This window comes from Schistocerca gregaria, chromosome 4 (assembly GCF_023897955.1).
Source record: "Schistocerca gregaria isolate iqSchGreg1 chromosome 4, iqSchGreg1.2, whole genome shotgun sequence".
NCBI lineage: Eukaryota > Metazoa > Arthropoda > Insecta > Orthoptera > Acrididae > Schistocerca > Schistocerca gregaria.
This window is the reverse complement of record NC_064923.1, coordinates 7,454,900-7,472,514: the sequence shown is the minus strand read 5'-3', so window position 1 is coordinate 7,472,514 and position 17,615 is coordinate 7,454,900. Positions and strand designations below refer to the sequence as shown.

At 47.7% G+C, this 17,615-nt stretch overlaps 1 non-coding gene across 1 annotated transcript; it reads right to left on the bottom strand.

Annotated features, from left to right (window-relative positions):
* Positions 1 to 1,322: 1,322 nt before the first annotated feature.
* Trnai-aau (transfer RNA isoleucine (anticodon AAU)) lies at positions 1,323 to 1,394 on the bottom strand. Its single transcript has one exon. It is a non-coding gene; the product is annotated as a tRNA-Ile (tRNA).
* Positions 1,395 to 17,615: the final 16,221 nt, after the last annotated feature.

Below are 17,615 nucleotides of genomic sequence, written 5' to 3'. Positions count from 1 at the left end.
CTTGGCTACACATCTGACACGTAACCGATGTGCTCTCGAAACAACAACACTTGCATTTCAGAACATGTCTTTCACCCATGTCTACAAAATCACCTTCACCTTCAAATACAGATTCCTTGAGACTGACAGAGACGTAGGCAAAGTTAACAGTTGCTATTTCCATTAAATATCGTTAATCAGAAAAACGGTAATTTACATCTGCAGCGGAACCAAATTCCGATCCGCCCAGCGTGTGTCTCGAACCAACGACCCTGGGATTAAGAGCCTGACGCTCTACCGACTGTGGTAGCCGGCTACCGCGGTGAATGCCTGCCGGGTAGCACGTGACACAGTACTCGTTTCGGTTGGGTGGTCCCATACAGTTTCTCTCCATGCAGCCTAATGTTTTCCTAACGTCACACTCGTCACGTACTTCACTTTTATGTCATAATCATTTCTGAGAGGTAAAGAAATTGCATGACAACATGCAGAGCTAGTGGCGTCAAAATTAACACACATACTTTATGTGACTCAAAAGCCGAACGAGTTACTTTACGACCTTGTTTTATATGTGCAAGTGTCAGTCAAAACTCGCGGTGTCGGCACTCTGCCGACCATTTCGCTAGTTAACACCGGTCTTGTTGTGTGTGTTTCAAGCTCAAGAGCATCTCCAAGCAAAAAATGGTCAACAGCAACATTCAGACGGTTTCGTACTGCTCAATTGCTACATTAAAACGGTATGTTTCTTTTTCAGAACTGGAAAAACACAAGCGTGACAGCATTCGAACCTGTAATCTTCAGATCCGAAGTCTGACGTCTTATCCATTAGGCCACATGGTCACTGACGACCAACATTTACATGTATGCGACTCATCTCGAAACGCTCACACCCCTGAGGATTTGTGTTTTCGTTCTACACAGCCGCTGCCCCTTGCTCTTTCCCACCCATTCGTTACATTCAACCTCTTACGAGACCGATCAAATATAGACTGAGAAACAAGACCACACACTTTGTGCATTCGGAATCGAAGGCAGGGCGTCCCTCGCCGCATTTGCTACGATGGCCATTTGCTACTTCTGCAGAAGCGGCGGCGACGACGACGACGACGACGACGACGACCGCGAGAGGCTCTGAGATATGTGAGAAATACATCTGTAAAATGTAATTCAGACTGCCTCGTCCCACCTTCTGCTGTACCGCTTTGGCAAATGCTTTATCTGCGCCATTCGCCTTAATCACATCTGAGAGTAATTCTTAAAAAATCGCCTGTTGCTAATTGTTCGTCATCACAGATACTGTTTGCTATACAGCCACGACGCGCAACTGATTTCCACAATTCATCTTTCTCCTGTGAGGATGGAACTTACGCCCCCTGGATTATTAGTCCAGTGCTCTACCACTGAGCTAAGGAGGCGCGGCCTAGCGGTACTCTTGGGTACTTCGTCCTTACGGTCGTCTGCATCATCAGATTTCAGCTGACAACACTTCATATTACAGGCTAATATTTGCAGCTATGGCGACCCATTACTGCTTGGCTACACATCTGACACGTAACCGATGTGCTCTCGAAACAACAACACTTGCATTTCAGAACATGTCTTTCACACATGTGTACAAAATCACCTTCACCTTCAAATACAGATTCCTTGCGACTGACAGAGACGTAGGCAAAGTTAACAGTTGCTATTTCCATTAAATATCGTTAATCAGAAAAACGGTAATTTACATCTGCAGCGGAACAAAACTCCGCTCCGCCCAGCGTGTGTCTCGAACCAACGACCCTGGGATTAAGAGCCTGACGCTCTACCGACTGAGCTAGCCGGCTACCGCGGTGAATACCTGCCGGGTAGCACGTGACACAGTACTCGTTTCGGTTGGGTGGTCCCATACAGTTTCTCTCCATGCAGCCTAATGTTTTCTTAACGTCACACTCGTCACGTACTTCACTTTTATGTCATAATCATTTCTGAGAGGTAAAGAAATTGCATGACAACATGCAGAGCTAGTGGCGTCAAAATTAACACACATACTTTATGTGACTCAAAAGCCGAACGAGTTACTTTACGACCTTGTTTTATATGTGCAAGTGCCAGTCAAAACTCGCGGTGTCGGCACTCTGCCGACCATTTCGCTAGTTAACACCGGTCTTGTTGTGTGTGTTTCAAGCTCAAGAGCATCTCCAAGCAAAAAATGGTCAACAGCAACATTCAGACGGTTTCGTACTGCTCATTTGCTAAATTAAAATGGTATGTTTCTTTTTCAGAACTGGAGAAACACAAGCGTGACAGCATTCGAACCTGTAATCTTCAGATCCGAAGTCCGACGTCTTATCCATTAGGCCACATGGTCACTGACGACCAACATTTACATGTATGCGACTCATCTCGAAACGCTCACACCCCTGAGGATTTGTGTTTTCGTTCTACACAGCCGCTGCCCCTTGCTCTTTCCCACCCATTCGTTACATTCAACCTCTTACGAGACCGATCAAATATAGACTGAGAAACAAGACCACACACTTTGTGCATTCGGAATCGAAGGCAGGGCGTCCCTCGCCGCTTTTGCTACGATGGCCATTTGCTACTTCTGCAGAAGCGGCGGCGGCGACGACGACGACGACGACGACGACAACCGCGAGAGGCTCTGAGATATGTGAGAAATACATCTGTAAAATGTAATTCAGACTGCCTCGTCCCACCTTCTGCTGTACCGCTTTGGCAAATGCTTTATCTGCGTCATTCGCCTTAATCACATCTGAGAGTAATTCCTAAAAAATCGCCTGTTGCTAATTGTTCGTCATCACAGATACTGTTTGCTATACAGCCACGACGCGCAACTGATTTCCAAAATTCATCTTTCTCCTGTGAGGATGGAACTTACGAACTCTGGATTATTAGACCAGTGCTCTACCACTGAGCTAAAGAGGCGCGGCCTAGTGGTACTCTTGGGTACTTCGTCCTTACGGTCGTCTGCATCATCAGACTTCAGCTCACAACACTTCATATTACAGGCTAATATTTGCAGCTATGGCGACCCATTACTGCTTGGCTACACATCTGACACGTAACCGATGTGCTCTCGAAACAACAACACTTGCATTTCAGAACATGTCTTTCACACATGTGTACAAAATCACCTTCACCTTCAAATACAGATTCCTTGCGACTGACAGAGACGTAGGCAAAGTTAACAGTTGCTATTTCCATTAAATATCGTTAATCAGAAAAACGGTAATTTACATCTGCAGCGGAACAAAACTCCGTTCCGCCCAGCGTGTGTCTCGAACCAACGACCCTGGGATTAAGAGCCTCACGCTCTACCGACTGAGCTAGCCGGCTACCGCGGTGAATACCTGCCGGGTAGCACGTGACACAGTACTCGTTTCGGTTGGGTGGTCCCATACAGTTTCTCTCCATACAGCCTAATGTTTTCCTAACGTCACACTCGTCACGTACTTCACTTTTATGTCATAATCATTTCTGAGAGGTAAAGAAATTGCATGACAACATGCAGAGCTAGTGGCGTCAAAATTAACACACATACTTTATGTGACTCAAAAGCCGAACGAGTTACTTTACGACCTTGTTTTATATGTGCAAGTGCCAGTCAAAACTCGCGGTGTCGGCACTCTGCCGACCATTTCGCTAGTTAACACCGGTCTTGTTGTGTGTGTTTCAAGCTCAAGAGCATCTCCAAGCAAAAAATGGTCAACAGCAACATTCAGACGGTTTCGTACTGCTCATTTGCTAAATTAAAATGGTATGTTTCTTTTTCAGAACTGGAAAAACACAAGCGTGACAGCATTCGAACCTGTAATCTTCAGATCCGAAGTCTGACGTCTTATCCATTAGGCCACATGGTCAGTGACGACCAACATTTACATGTATGCGACTCATCTCGAAACGCTCACACCCCTGAGGATTTGTGTTTTCGTTCTACACAGCCGCTGCCCCTTGCTCTTTCCCACCCATTCGTTACATTCAACCTCTTACGAGACCGATCAAATATAGACTGAGAAACAAGACCACACACTTTGTGCATTCGGAATCGAAGGCAGGGCGTCCCTCGCCGCATTTGCTACGATGGCTATTTGCTACTTCTGCAGAAGCGGCGGCGACGACGACGACGACGACGACGACGACGACCGCGAGAGGCTCTGAGATATGTGAGAAATACATCTGTAAAATGTAATTCAGACTGCCTCGTCCCACCTTCTGCTGTACCGCTTTGGCAAATGCTTTATCTGCGCCATTCGCCTTAATCACATCTTAGAGTAATTCTTAAAAAATCGCCTGTTGCTAATTGTTCGTCATCACAGATACTGTTTGCTATACAGCCACGACGCGCAACTGATTTCCAAAATTCATCTTTATCCTGTGAGGATGGAACTTACGCCCCCTGGATTATTAGTCCAGTGCTCTACCACTGAGCTAAAGAGGCGCGGCCTAGTGGTACTCTTGGGTACTTCGTCCTTACGGTCGTCTGCATCATCAGACTTCAGCTCACAACACTTCATATTACAGGCTAATATTTGCAGCTATGGCGACCCATTACTGCTTGGCTACACATCTGACACGTAACCGATGTGCTCTCGAAACAACAACACTTGCATTTCAGAACATGTCTTTCACACATGTGTACAAAATCACCTTCACCTTCAAATACAGATTCCTTGCGACTGACAGAGACGTAGGCAAAGTTAACAGTTGCTATTTCCATTAAATATCGTTAATCAGAAAAACGGTAATTTACATCTGCAGCGGAACAAAACTCCATTCCGCCCAGCGTGTGTCTCGAACCAACGACCCTGGGATTAAGAGCCTGACACTATACCGACTGAGCTAGCCGGCTACCGCGGAGAATGCCTGCCGGGTAGCACGTGACACAGTACTCGTTTCGGTTGGGTGGTCCCATACAGTTTCTCTCCATGCAGCCTAATGTTTTCCTAACGTCACACTCGTCACGTACTTCACTTTTATGTCATAATCATTTCTGAGAGGTAAAGAAATTGCATGACAACATGCAGAGCTAGTGGCGTCAAAATTAACACACATACTTTATGTGACTCAAAAGCCGAACGAGTTACTTTACGACCTTGTTTTATATGTGCAAGTGCCAGTCAAAACTCGCGGTGTCGGCACTCTGCCGACTATTTCGCTAGTTAACACCGGTCTTGTTGTGTGTGTTTCAAGCTCAAGAGCATCTCCAGGCAAAAAATGGTCAACAGCAACATTCAGACGGTTTCGTACTGCCAATTGCTACATTAAAACGGTATGTTTCTTTTTCAGAACTGGAAAAACACAAGCGTGACAGCATTCGAACCTGTAATCTTCAGATCCGAAGTCCGACGTCTTATCCATTAGGCCACATGGTCACTGACGACCAACATTTACATGTATGCGACTCATCTCGAAACGCTCACACCCCTGAGGATTTGTGTTTTCGTTCTACACAGCCGCTGCCCCTTGCTCTTTCCCACCCATTAGTTACATTCAACCTCTTACGAGACCGATCAAATATAGACTGAGAAACAAGACCACACACTTTGTGCATTCGGAATCGAAGGCAGGGCGTCCCTCGCCGCATTTGCTACGATGGCCATTTGCTACTTCTGCAGAAGCGGCGGCGGCGACGACGACGACGACGACGACGACGACGACGACGACGACAACCGCGAGAGGCTCTGAGATATGTGAGAAATACATCTGTAAAATGTAATTCAGACTGCCTCGTCCCACCTTCTGCTGTACCGCTTTGGCAAATGCTTTATCTGCGCCATTCGCCTTAATCACATCTGAGAGTAATTCTTAAAAAATCGCCTGTTGCTAATTGTTCGTCATCACAGATACTGTTTGCTATACAGCCACGACGCGCAACTCATTTCCAAAATTCATCTTTCTCCTGTGAGGATGGAACTTACGACCCCTGGATTATTAGACCAGTGCTCTACCACTGAGCTAAAGAGGCGCGGCCTATTGGTACTCTTGGGTACTTCGTCCTTACGGTCGTCTGCATCATCAGACTTCCGCTCACAACACTTCATATTACAGGCTAATATTTGCAGCTATGGCGACCCATTACTGCTTGGCTACACATCTGACACGTAACCGATGTGCTCTCGAAACAACAACACTTGCATTTCAGAACATGTCTTTCACACATGTGTACAAAATCACCTTCACCTTCAAATACAGATTCCTTGCGACTGACAGAGACGTAGGCAAAGTTAACAGTTGCTATTTCCATTAAATATCGTTAATCAGAAAAACGGTAATTTACATCTGCAGCGGAACAAAACTCCGTTCCGCCCAGCGTGTGTCTCGAACGAACGACCCTGGGATTAAGAGCCTCACGCTCTACCGACTGAGCTAGCCGGCTACCGCGGTGAATACCTGCCGGGTAGCACGTGACACAGTACTCGTTTCGGTTGGGTGGTCCCATACAGTTTCTCTCCATACAGCCTAATGTTTTCCTAACGTCACACTCGTCACGTACTTCACTTTTATGTCATAATCATTTCTGAGAGGTAAAGAAATTGCATGACAACATGCAGAGCTAGTGGCGTCAAAATTAACACACATACTTTATGTGACTCAAAAGCCGAACGAGTTACTTTACGACCTTGTTTTATATGTGCAAGTGCCAGTCAAAACTCGCGGTGTCGGCACTCTGCCGACCATTTCGCTAGTTAACACCGGTCTTGTTGTGTGTGTTTCAAGCTCAAGAGCATCTCCAAGCAAAAAATGGTCAACAGCAACATTCAGATGGTTTCGTACTGCTCATTTGCTAAATTAAAATGGTATGTTTCTTTTTCAGAACTGGAGAAACACAAGCGTGACAGCATTCGAACCTGTAATCTTCAGATCCGAAGTCCGACGTCTTATCCATTAGGCCACATGGTCACTGACGACCAACATTTACATGTATGCGACTCATCTCCAAACGCTCACACCCCTGAGGATTTGTGTTTTCGTTCTACACAGCCGCTGCCCCTTGCTCTTTCCCACCCATTCGTTACATTCAACCTCTTACGAGACCGATCAAATATAGACTGAGAAACAAGACCACACACTTTGTGCATTCGGAATCGAAGGCAGGGCGTCCCTCGCCGCATTTGCTACGATGGCCATTTGCTACTTCTGCAGAAGCGGCGGCGGGGACGACGACGACGACCGCGAGAGGCTCTGAGATATGTGAGAAATACATCTGTAAAATGTAATTCAGACTGCCTCGTCCCACCTTCTGCTGTACCGCTTTGGCAAATGCTTTATCTGCGCCATTCGCCTTAATCACATCTGAGAGTAATTCTTAAAAAAACGCCTGTTGCTAATTGTTCGTCATCACAGATACTGTTTGCTATACAGCCACGACGCGCAACTGATTTCCAAAATTCATCTTTCTCCTGTGAGGATGGAACTTACGAGCCCTGGATTATTAGACCAGTGCTCTACCACTGAGCTAAACAGGCGCGGCCTAGTGGTACTCTTGGGTACTTCGTCCTTACGGTCGTCTGCATCATCAGACTTCAGCTGACAACACTTCATATTACAGGCTAATATTTGCAGCTATGGCGACCCATTACTGCTTGGCTACACATCTGACACGTAACCGATGTGCTCTCCAAACAACAACACTTGCATTCGAGAACATGTCTTTCACACATGTGTACAAAATCACCTTCACCTTCAAATACAGATTCCTTGCGACTGACAGAGACGTAGGCAAAGTTAACAGTTGCTATTTCCATTAAATATCGTTAATCAGAAAAACGGTAATTTACATCTGCAGCGGAACAAAACTCCGTTCCGCCCAGCGTGTGTCTCGAACCAACGACCCAGGGATTAAGAGCCTGACACTATACCGACTGAGCTAGCCGGCTACCGCGGCGAATACCTGCCGGGTAGCACGTGACACAGTACTCGTTTCGGTTGGGTGGTCCCATACAGTTTCTCTCCATGCAGCCTAATGTTTTCCTAACGTCACACTCGTCACGTACTTCACTTTTATGTCATAATCATTTCTGAGAGGTAAAGAAATTGCATGACAACATGCAGAGCTAGTGGCGTCAAAATTAACACACATACTTTATGTGACTCAAAAGCCGAACGAGTTACTATACGACCTTGTTTTATATGTGCAAGTGCCAGTCAAAACTCGCGGTGTCGGCACTCTGCCGACTATTTCGCTAGTTAACACCGGTCTTGTTGTGTGTGTTTCAAGCTCAAGAGCATCTCCAAGCAAAAAATGGTCAACAGCAACATTCAGACGGTTTCGTACTGCTCAATTGCTACATTAAAACGGTATGTTTCTTTTTCAGAACTGGAAAAACACAAGCGCGACAGCATTCGAACCTGTAATCTTCAGATCCGAAGTCCGACATCTTATCCATTAGGCCACATGGTCACTGACGACCAACATTTACATGTATGCGACTCATCTCGAAACGCTCACACCCCTGAGGATTTGTGTTTTCGTTCTACACAGCCGCTGCCCCTTGCTCTTTCCCACCCATTAGTTACATTCAACCTCTTACGAGACCGATCAAATATAGACTGAGAAACAAGACCACACACTTTGTGCATTCGGAATCGAAGGCAGGGCGTCCCTCGCCGCATTTGCTACGATGGCCATTTGCTACTTCTGCAGAAGCGGCGGCGGCGACGACGACGACGACGACGACGACGACGACGACGACGACGACAACCGCGAGAGGCTCTGAGATATGTGAGAAATACATCTGTAAAATGTAATTCAGACTGCCTCGTCCCAACTTCTGCTGTACCGCTTTGGCAAATGCTTTATCTGCGCCATTCGCCTTAATCACATCTGAGAGTAATTCTTAAAAAATCGCCTGTAGCTAATTGTTCGTCATCACAGATAGTGTTTGCTATACAGCCACGACGCGCAACTGATTTCCAAAATTCATCTTTCTCCTGTGAGGATGGAACTTACGACGCCTGGATTATTAGACCAGTGCTCTACCACTGAGCTAAAGAGGCGCGGCCTAGTGTTACTCTTGGGTACTTCGTCCTTACGGTCGTCTGCATCATCAGACTTCAGCTGACAACACTTCATATTACAGGCTAATATTTGCAGCTATGGCGACCCATTACTGCTTGGCTACACATCTGACACGTAACCGATGTGCTCTCGAAACAACAGCACTTGCATTTCAGAACATGTCTTTCACACATGTGTACAAAATCACCTTCACCTTCAAATACAGATTCCTTGCGACTGACAGAGACGTAGGCAAAGTTAACAGTTGCTATTTCCATTAAATATCGTTAATCAGAAAAACGGTAATTTACATCTGCAGCGGAACAAAATTCCGTTCCGCCCAGCGTGTGTCTCGAACCAACGACCCTGGGAATAAGAGCCTGACGCTCTACCGACTGAGCTAGCCGGCTACCGCGGTGAATACCTCCCGGGTAGCACGTGACACAGTACTCGTTTCGGTTGGGTGGTCCCATACAGTTTCTCTCCATGCAGCCTAATGTTTTCCTAACGTCACACTCGTCACGTACTTCACTTTTATGTCATAATCATTTCTGAGAGGTAAAGAAATAGCATGACAACATGCAGAGCTAATGGCGTCAAAATTAACACACATACTTTATGTGACTCAAAAGCCGAACGAGTTACTTTACGACCTTGTTTTGTATGTGCAAGTGCCAGTCAAAACTCGCGGTGTCGGCACTCTGCCGACTATTTCGCTAGTTAACACCGGTCTTGTTGTGTGTGTTTCAAGCTCAAGAGCATCTCCAAGCAAAAAATGGTCAACAGCAACATTCAGACGGTTTCGTACTGCTCAATTGCTACATTAAAACGGTATGTTTCTTTTTCAGAACTGGAAAAACACAAGCGTGACAGCATTCGAACCTGTAATCTTCAGATCCGAAGTCCGACGTCTTATCCATTAGGCCACATGGTCTCTGACGACCAACATTTACATGTATGCGACTCATCTCGAAACGCTCACACCCCTGAGGATTTGTGTTTTCGTTCTACACAGCCGCTGCCCCTTGCTCTTTCCCACCCATTCGTTACATTCAACCTCTTACGAGACCGATCAAATATAGACTGAGAAACAAGACCACACACTTTGTGCATTCGGAATCGAAGGCAGGGCGTCCCTCGCCGCATTTGCTACGATGGCCATTTGCTACTTCTGCAGAAGCGGCGGCGGCGACGACGACGACGACGACGACGACGACAACAACCGCGAGAGGCTCTGAGATATGTGAGAAATACATCTGTAAAATGTAATTCAGACTGCCTCGTCCCACCTTCTGCTGTACCGCTTTGGCAAATGCTTTATCTGGCGTGAGGTCGGTCGCACGACGGCGCGTTCGGCGCGGGCCCGCCCGTAGCCGGCGCGCCGTAAGGCACGGAGGCTCGCACTGGGGCGTATCGCTTCCAGACGGGCGTGCCGCGGCAGTCCTCACAGGGGAAGTGACGCGTCTCCTATAGCCTCTCCTTCCCAAGTGGCTCTTTCCGCCTTCCCGTGGTGCCAGACGTTAAGCTTGGCGTTTTGCCTTGCGACAAAAGGGAGAGCTGCGACCCAACCCGATGCGAAAGCGAAGGGTGCATGGCACAGGGGGAGCTGTGTCGAGGGACGAACATCTGTCCCTTCTGTTCGCAGGGCCCAGACCAGCAGGAGCTCTGCATGCCGGCGACTTCGTTTGTCGGCGTGGGATCGCGGCGCGAGTCGGCAAGGGTGCCTCGCCGCGCCCCTGGGTAACCGGGGCGTGTTCTGCCAAACCCAGGAGGTGGTGACATCGCCTGGGCTAGGTTAACTGGGTCCAGACCGCCGAACGTCTGGGGGACCGGCCCGCCACCTGAGTAGGAGTGGGTCCTTGGCCGAAAGGTGGAAACTCGGGCTAGTAGGCGGCGAAGGACGAGAGGTGCATCCGCCTCTCCGGAGTGCGGGGTGCAGTTGCCGAGGAGCGTCGCGTGAAATCGCCGATGATGAAGCCATCGATGGGGACCAGTGCGCTGGCGACGGCGCGCTGAACCCAGCAGTTCGAGAAGGCCCTTGACCTTGGGGCGAGGTCGGTGGGCGAGCTGCAAGAAGTCCCCCCCCATGCCAGAGGAGCCGGTCCGGGGTAAGAGACGGGCTCCCAACTTTTTTCACTCGTCTACATCATCATGGCTGAACAAGAGACGAGTGACTCGAGTGTGCATTCGAGGTGTTCGATGCCTATTGTTCCTGTCCCAGAAGAGGGCCTGGGGCAAAACGTGGAGAATGTAACTGACTGGCACAACAGAATAAATCAATTATTGGACTCTAGTATAAAGAACGGCAAAATAAGCAATACTGCTGTCCTGTCCATCAAAAAGGAGCTTGCCGCCTGGGCGATCGCTAGCGCAAAGCTCGAGGGGCGGCTAGAAGAACTAGAAAAAGAAAACGAGCGTCTACGTAAACAGCCGACAAAAACATGGGCTGGTGTAGCTGCGCAAGCGGCTCCAAAAACGCAAACCACAAAAGAGACAATCGCCAAGGTGTCGAAAATGCCGGACACGGCGGTCTTCTTGAGACCCCTGTCCGGACATGATACTAAGAAAGTACAAGAAATATTCACCACAACGGTGAACCCTGCAAAAGAAAAAATTAAAATAAACAAAGTTCAGGCAACCAAAAATGTGGTTATTGTAAATGTTGCTACAGAAGAAGACAGGGAAAAAATACTTAATCACACGAAGCTTAATAAGGTAGTGAAATGCGAACCGCCTAAAAAGCGGAATCCGCTGGTGATATTATATAATGTACCTGTGGCAATAGAGGAAAATGAGATATATGAAGCCATAAAAGAACAGAACTTCGAGGAAATGAATATGGAAGCCTTCAAAAATGAGTTTAAGTTGCGCTTCAGAACGGGACCCCGCGATCGTGATGTTGTCCATCACGTCGCGGAAGTCTCGGGGAGTATGTGGCGCAAACTGACCGCTATGGGCAGAATTTATATGGGGTTCCACGCAATTAATGTGAGGGACTACCTGGTGGTTCCCAGATGTCATAACTGCGGTGATCTGGACCATGTCCACAAGCATTGCGAGAGGAAGCCGGCCTGCTCCAGGTGTGGGGCAGAAAACCATACAAGGAAAACCTGTTGTAAAACAGGGATATGTATCCCTTGTGTGAGAAGAGGAAAGAAAAGTTGCAATGCTACTGGAAGGAACTGCCCTACATACAGGATGCTCGAGCAACGGCTTATAGCAAGAATAGACTATGGCTGAGTCTGTTCCTGCATCCAGGAAGCCCAAAAGGAAGTCGCCCAGTAAGAGGTTAAGGGATGCGTTGAGAGCAAGCAGATTTAGAGAACTTCTGCGGAAGTTCAACAATGCAACTACTGGAAAAGTGCAAATGGTAGACATAGGGATTCAAACAGACCCTAGTGGGCAGAAGGACGCACCCTCTCCTCCAAGCTGGGGAAGAAGGTCGATTACAGATCATGAGCGACCAAAAGGGCATCCTGTGGTAGGGAGTTTGACTTTCCCGACAATCAAAGACAACACAGCTGATGAAGGGAAAATACAAATCAATGATGTGAGCAGTACGAGTACGTTGAAAGATCCACCCTCCTTTGGAGGCATGGGCGTGGATCCAAGGAGGATTTACCCAAATTTGGAACAGGCATTGCAGCTATCGCGCCTGGAGGAGCCGGCTGTCCTCACCACCGCTTTAAGGCATGTGGTGCGTGTTGGCCATGAATATGGTAGAGACGTCACCTTTTCGGTAATGGAGGCTGTAGATAGAATACAGCTCAAGACAATGAATCTCCCCACTGACTTTGGAGCCCTACGTGACTTGGTGAAAAAAGTATTCGAAAGGCGAAACGAAAAATTTGATCTGGAAGAACTATATCACCAGTCTGTAATTACAAATGGAAGGCTTGCACACGACTGGAATAAGACCTGGCCAGAATCGCATATTAGAACATACTTTTCCACTGAGCCTTATAAACGTAGGGCAGATTAACTGTCATAACAGCAGACTAGTCACGCAGGAACTCCGGAAGGTGGTGGAGGAGAGGAGACTTGACATACTCTGTCTACAGGAGCCATACTCTCAAGCTGGACGGATCCCCTTTACAGCTGCCAACTGGCAAATAACTCATAGCACAGGTGAGCCAAAAGCTGCAATCATAATTATTAACAAGGCACTGAGAGTTACAGTGCTTACACAGCTTTCTGATGACCACTGCAATGTCGTGGAGTTGCAATCACCCATCGGGGTACTGTACATCATTAATATGTACTTCCAGTACGGAAGGGAGATTGACGAGTTCTTAGATAAACTAACTCAGATAACCACGGCACTGCAGGGGCGGAGAATAATAGTCACAGCAGACATAAATGCAAAGTCCCCCCTGTGGTTCAGCGGCACAAGAGATGAACGTGGAGAAAAGGCTGAAGAGACCATCATGGCCCTACAGCTCATGGTCGCTAACAAGCAAGGGCACCCCCCTACCTATGCAGGTGGCGGGGGAGAAGGTACCAATATTGATATTACCTTGGTAACGCCCAACGCCGCAACCAAGGTAATTGATTGGAAAGTATGGGAACACATGACAACAAGTGACCACAATCTGATTACCTTTTCACTGGGAGACAAGGAGTGCCGCTGGGACATGGGGTGGGAGCTGCAATTCAATTACAATAAGGCCGACTGGGATCGCCTGGCGAGAGAGTGTGACATTCCGACATGGCCGGAAGGTGACGTAAACGTGGAGCTATACGCCGAAGAACTGGTGAGTGCAGTCAACAGAGCGGTGAAAGCAGCCGTACCAACCAGGAGGAGAGCCGTCGCGGCCTCCCCAACACCATGGTCGACAGAACTAGAACAGATGCGCCAGTCTGTAAGGAGGGCTAGGAGGTACTACCAGCGGTGTGCCGTCTGGAGGGAAAAACAACGATGGCTACAAATTTACAGAGAGGCGAAGGATCATTTTCAACAGGAGCTCAGGGCAGTCCGACTTGCAAGCTGGGAAAAATTTGTTTTAAATCAACTCGCCACAGACCCATGGGGTACCCCTTACAAACTAGTACGGGAGAAAATAAGATCGCCCATGGTGCTGTCCACCGTCAGGAGCGGGGACCGGATGACAGAGACTTGGCAGGAAACTGCCGAGGTCCTTCTCCGGGTCCTGCTGCCTGATGATGTGGAAGAAGAGGATACAGAAGTACAAAGGCTGATCAGGGAGGAAGACCGACAAGATTATGAAAACAACAGTATGGTCTATCCCTTCTCAGAAGAGGAGGTCGAAGCCCAGATAAAAGCCCTCAAAAAGGGGAAGGCTCCTGGACCAGACGGTATCACAACGGAAGTGGTGCAGTTCCTGGCTCCCCAGCTGGTGGCACCTCTCACCAAGTTGTACAATGAGTGCTTGAGACTCAGAAAATTCCCTAACACCTGGAAGAAGGCAAATGTTGTAATACTCAAGAAAGGCCCAGATAAGGACCCAAAAGAAGCCAAATCATACAGGCCCATCTGCCTACTAGACATACTGGGGAAACTTTTTGAGAGGTTGCTGGCAGACAGACTGGCTGCACATCGTGTGTTGTGTGGGATGTGCGACAGGCAATTCGGTTTCCGGTCGGGGAGATCAGCGTCTGACGCTATCGCCCTTGCCGCGGAGGTCTGTGGCTCAGCCCCGCACAAATACATTGTTGGCATCATGGTGGATATCAGCGGCGCCTTCGACAATCTGTGGTGGCCCTCGCTCTTCTCTCGCTTGCGAGAGAAAGAGTGTCCAGGGCCGCTATATGGTTGTTTTAGGAGCTACTGTGAGGGAAGGGAGGTCTGGCTATCGTCCCCTAGCGGGAGGGTTAGAAAGAAGATTACAAAGGGGTGTCCACAGGGCTCTGTCCTTGGGCCACTCTTTTGGGACATAACAATGGAACCACTCTTAGAAGATCTGCAGAATAGCGAGGATGTGCTAGAGGGCATAGCCTACGCAGACGACCTCCTTCTGTTGGTTGGCGGCCGCAGCCGCGAAGAACTGGAACCGAAAATTGAGAGAGCAATTTCTATCTTGACCACATGGTGTCACAGAACAAAAATGACTATATCACCCAGTAAGTCTACATATCTGTTGCTCAAGGGACAACTAGTTAGGAACCCGACGGTGAGAATAGACGGCTCGCCAGTGCTTCGGCGACGTGAGGCCCGGTACTTGGGCGTAATCGTCGATGAGAGATGGAACTATACATCGCATGTTGACACAATAACACAGAGATCCCTAGAAACACTGAATAAACTCATTGGCATAGGACACAAGCGGTTTCACTTACCACCAGACCTAATCAAACTATATCATAACAGCATACTGACCTCCATTGTGGGATACGCGTCAGGAGTCTGGGCTCACAGGCTCACGAGGGTCATGCCTGCCATGGCCGTGAGGAGAGTGCAGCGGAATATGCTCCTGCGCTCTGTAGGAGCATATAGAACAACACCAGGGGGGGCGCTATTAGTACTCATGGGGCTGTGTCCTCTGGACATTAAAATAAGAGAACAGGCGGCATGGTACTGGGCCAAGAAAGGCAACAGGGATAAAATGATAGAAATAATGGGGATCTACACGGGCTTTAAATCGGAAATTAGAAATAGGGGGGAAGAACTTTGGCAAGAGCAATGGGATGCGGACGACACAGGTCGGAGAACGCATGAACTGCTGCCAAATATTAAGGAGCGCTTACAGCTCAGATATTTCAAGCCATCAAGAGGACTTCTGCACTTCCTCACTGGACATGGACCCTATCCAGCATACTTATGCAGATTCGGGAAACGGGCTACACCAGCGTGCGACTGTGGGGCACCACAGGGCACCCCAGACCATGTGGTGTATGAGTGCCATCTCTTTGACGAAGTAGCATCACAACTCAGACTCCAACTACCAAATCAAGACACGTACCACTTACTCAGTCGCGAGGATCACTTTCAAACTTTAAATAATCTTGCGAATGAGATCTCGGGCAAAATATTAAAGGACTTTCTTAGGAACAATCAAAATTAACCCGAAACTGACAAACACCTGACCAGACCTAAGTGCACCCGTCCCTTTCCGCCGGACGTGGAATTGGCCAGCCGTTTCACGGCTGGGATCCGCCACGCTCCTGGACCAGGAGGAGGGTGCACATTTCTACCGGATTGACCAACACACCGAAATTGACAGTAGCGTAGGAATAGGTTAAGAAGTAGGATAAGTTAGGATAATACCTTAGTATAAACTGCAGCGGTTCAAACGTCTTGGGCCAGCCCGGTGCCAGGGGCATGCCCACTGGGATCAGCTCAGTGGGCCCGGCCACAAACAGTAGGTTTATACTCACGCTGGCACGTGTGTAACGTTGCAGTTAGATTAAGTAGGTTAATATTAGAAGTAGAAATGCCCATAGCGAAAACAAAAAACTAACACTAAAAAGTAGGTAATAATATTAAGCAATGAATGCTGTAGTAACTGTATTATTGTATGTAAGCAAAGACCCACTAATGCTTCAGGTGGTGGGTTATTCTGTATCATAATATAACATTGGTTAATAAAGATATTTTTTTTTTTTTTTTATAAAAAAAATGTTTTATCTGCGCCATTCGCCTTAATCACATCTGAGAGTAATTCTTACAAAATCGCCTGTTGCTAATTGTTCGTCATCACAGCTACTGTTTGCTATACAGCCACGACGCGCAACTCATTTCCAAAATTCATCTTTCTCCTGTGAGGATGGAACTTACGACCCCTGGATTATTAGACCAGTGCTCTACCACTGAGCTAAAGAGGCGCGGCCTAGTGGTACTCTTGGGTACTTCGTCCTTACGGTCGTCTGCATCATCAGACTTCAGCTGACAACACTTCATATTACAGGCTAATATTTGCAGCTATGGCGACCCATTACTGCTTGGCTACACATCTGACACGTAACCGATGTGCTCTCGAAACAACAGCACTTGCATTTCAGAACATGTCTTTCACACATGTGTACAAAATCACCTTCACCTTCAAATACAGATTCCTTGCGACTGACAGAGACGTAGGCAAAGTTAACTGTTGCTATTTCCATTAAATATCGTTAATCAGAAAAACGGTAATTTACATCTGCAGCGGAACAAAATTCCGTTCCGCCCAGCGTGTGTCTCGAACCAACGACCCTGGGATTAAGAGCCTGACGCTCTACCGACTGAGCTAGCCGGCTACCGCGGTGAATACCTGCCGGGTAGCACGTGACACAGTACTCGTTTCGGTTGGGTGGTCCCATACAGTTTCTCTCCATGCAGCCTAATGTTTTCCTAACGTCACACTCGTCACGTACTTCACTTTTATGTCATAATCATTTCTGAGAGGTAAAGAAATTGCATGACAACATGCAGAGCTAGTGGCGTCAAAATTAACACACATACTTTATGTGACTCAAAAGCCGAACGAGTTACTTTACGACCTTGTTTTATATGTGCAAGTGCCAGTCAAAACTCGCGGTGTCGGCACTCTGCCGACCATTTCGCTAGTTAACACCGGTCTTGTTGTGTGTGTTTCAAGCTCAAGAACATCTCCAAGCAAAAAATGGTCAACAGCAACATTCAGACGGTTTCGTACTGCTCAATTGCTACATTAAAACGGTATGTTTCTTTTTCAGAACT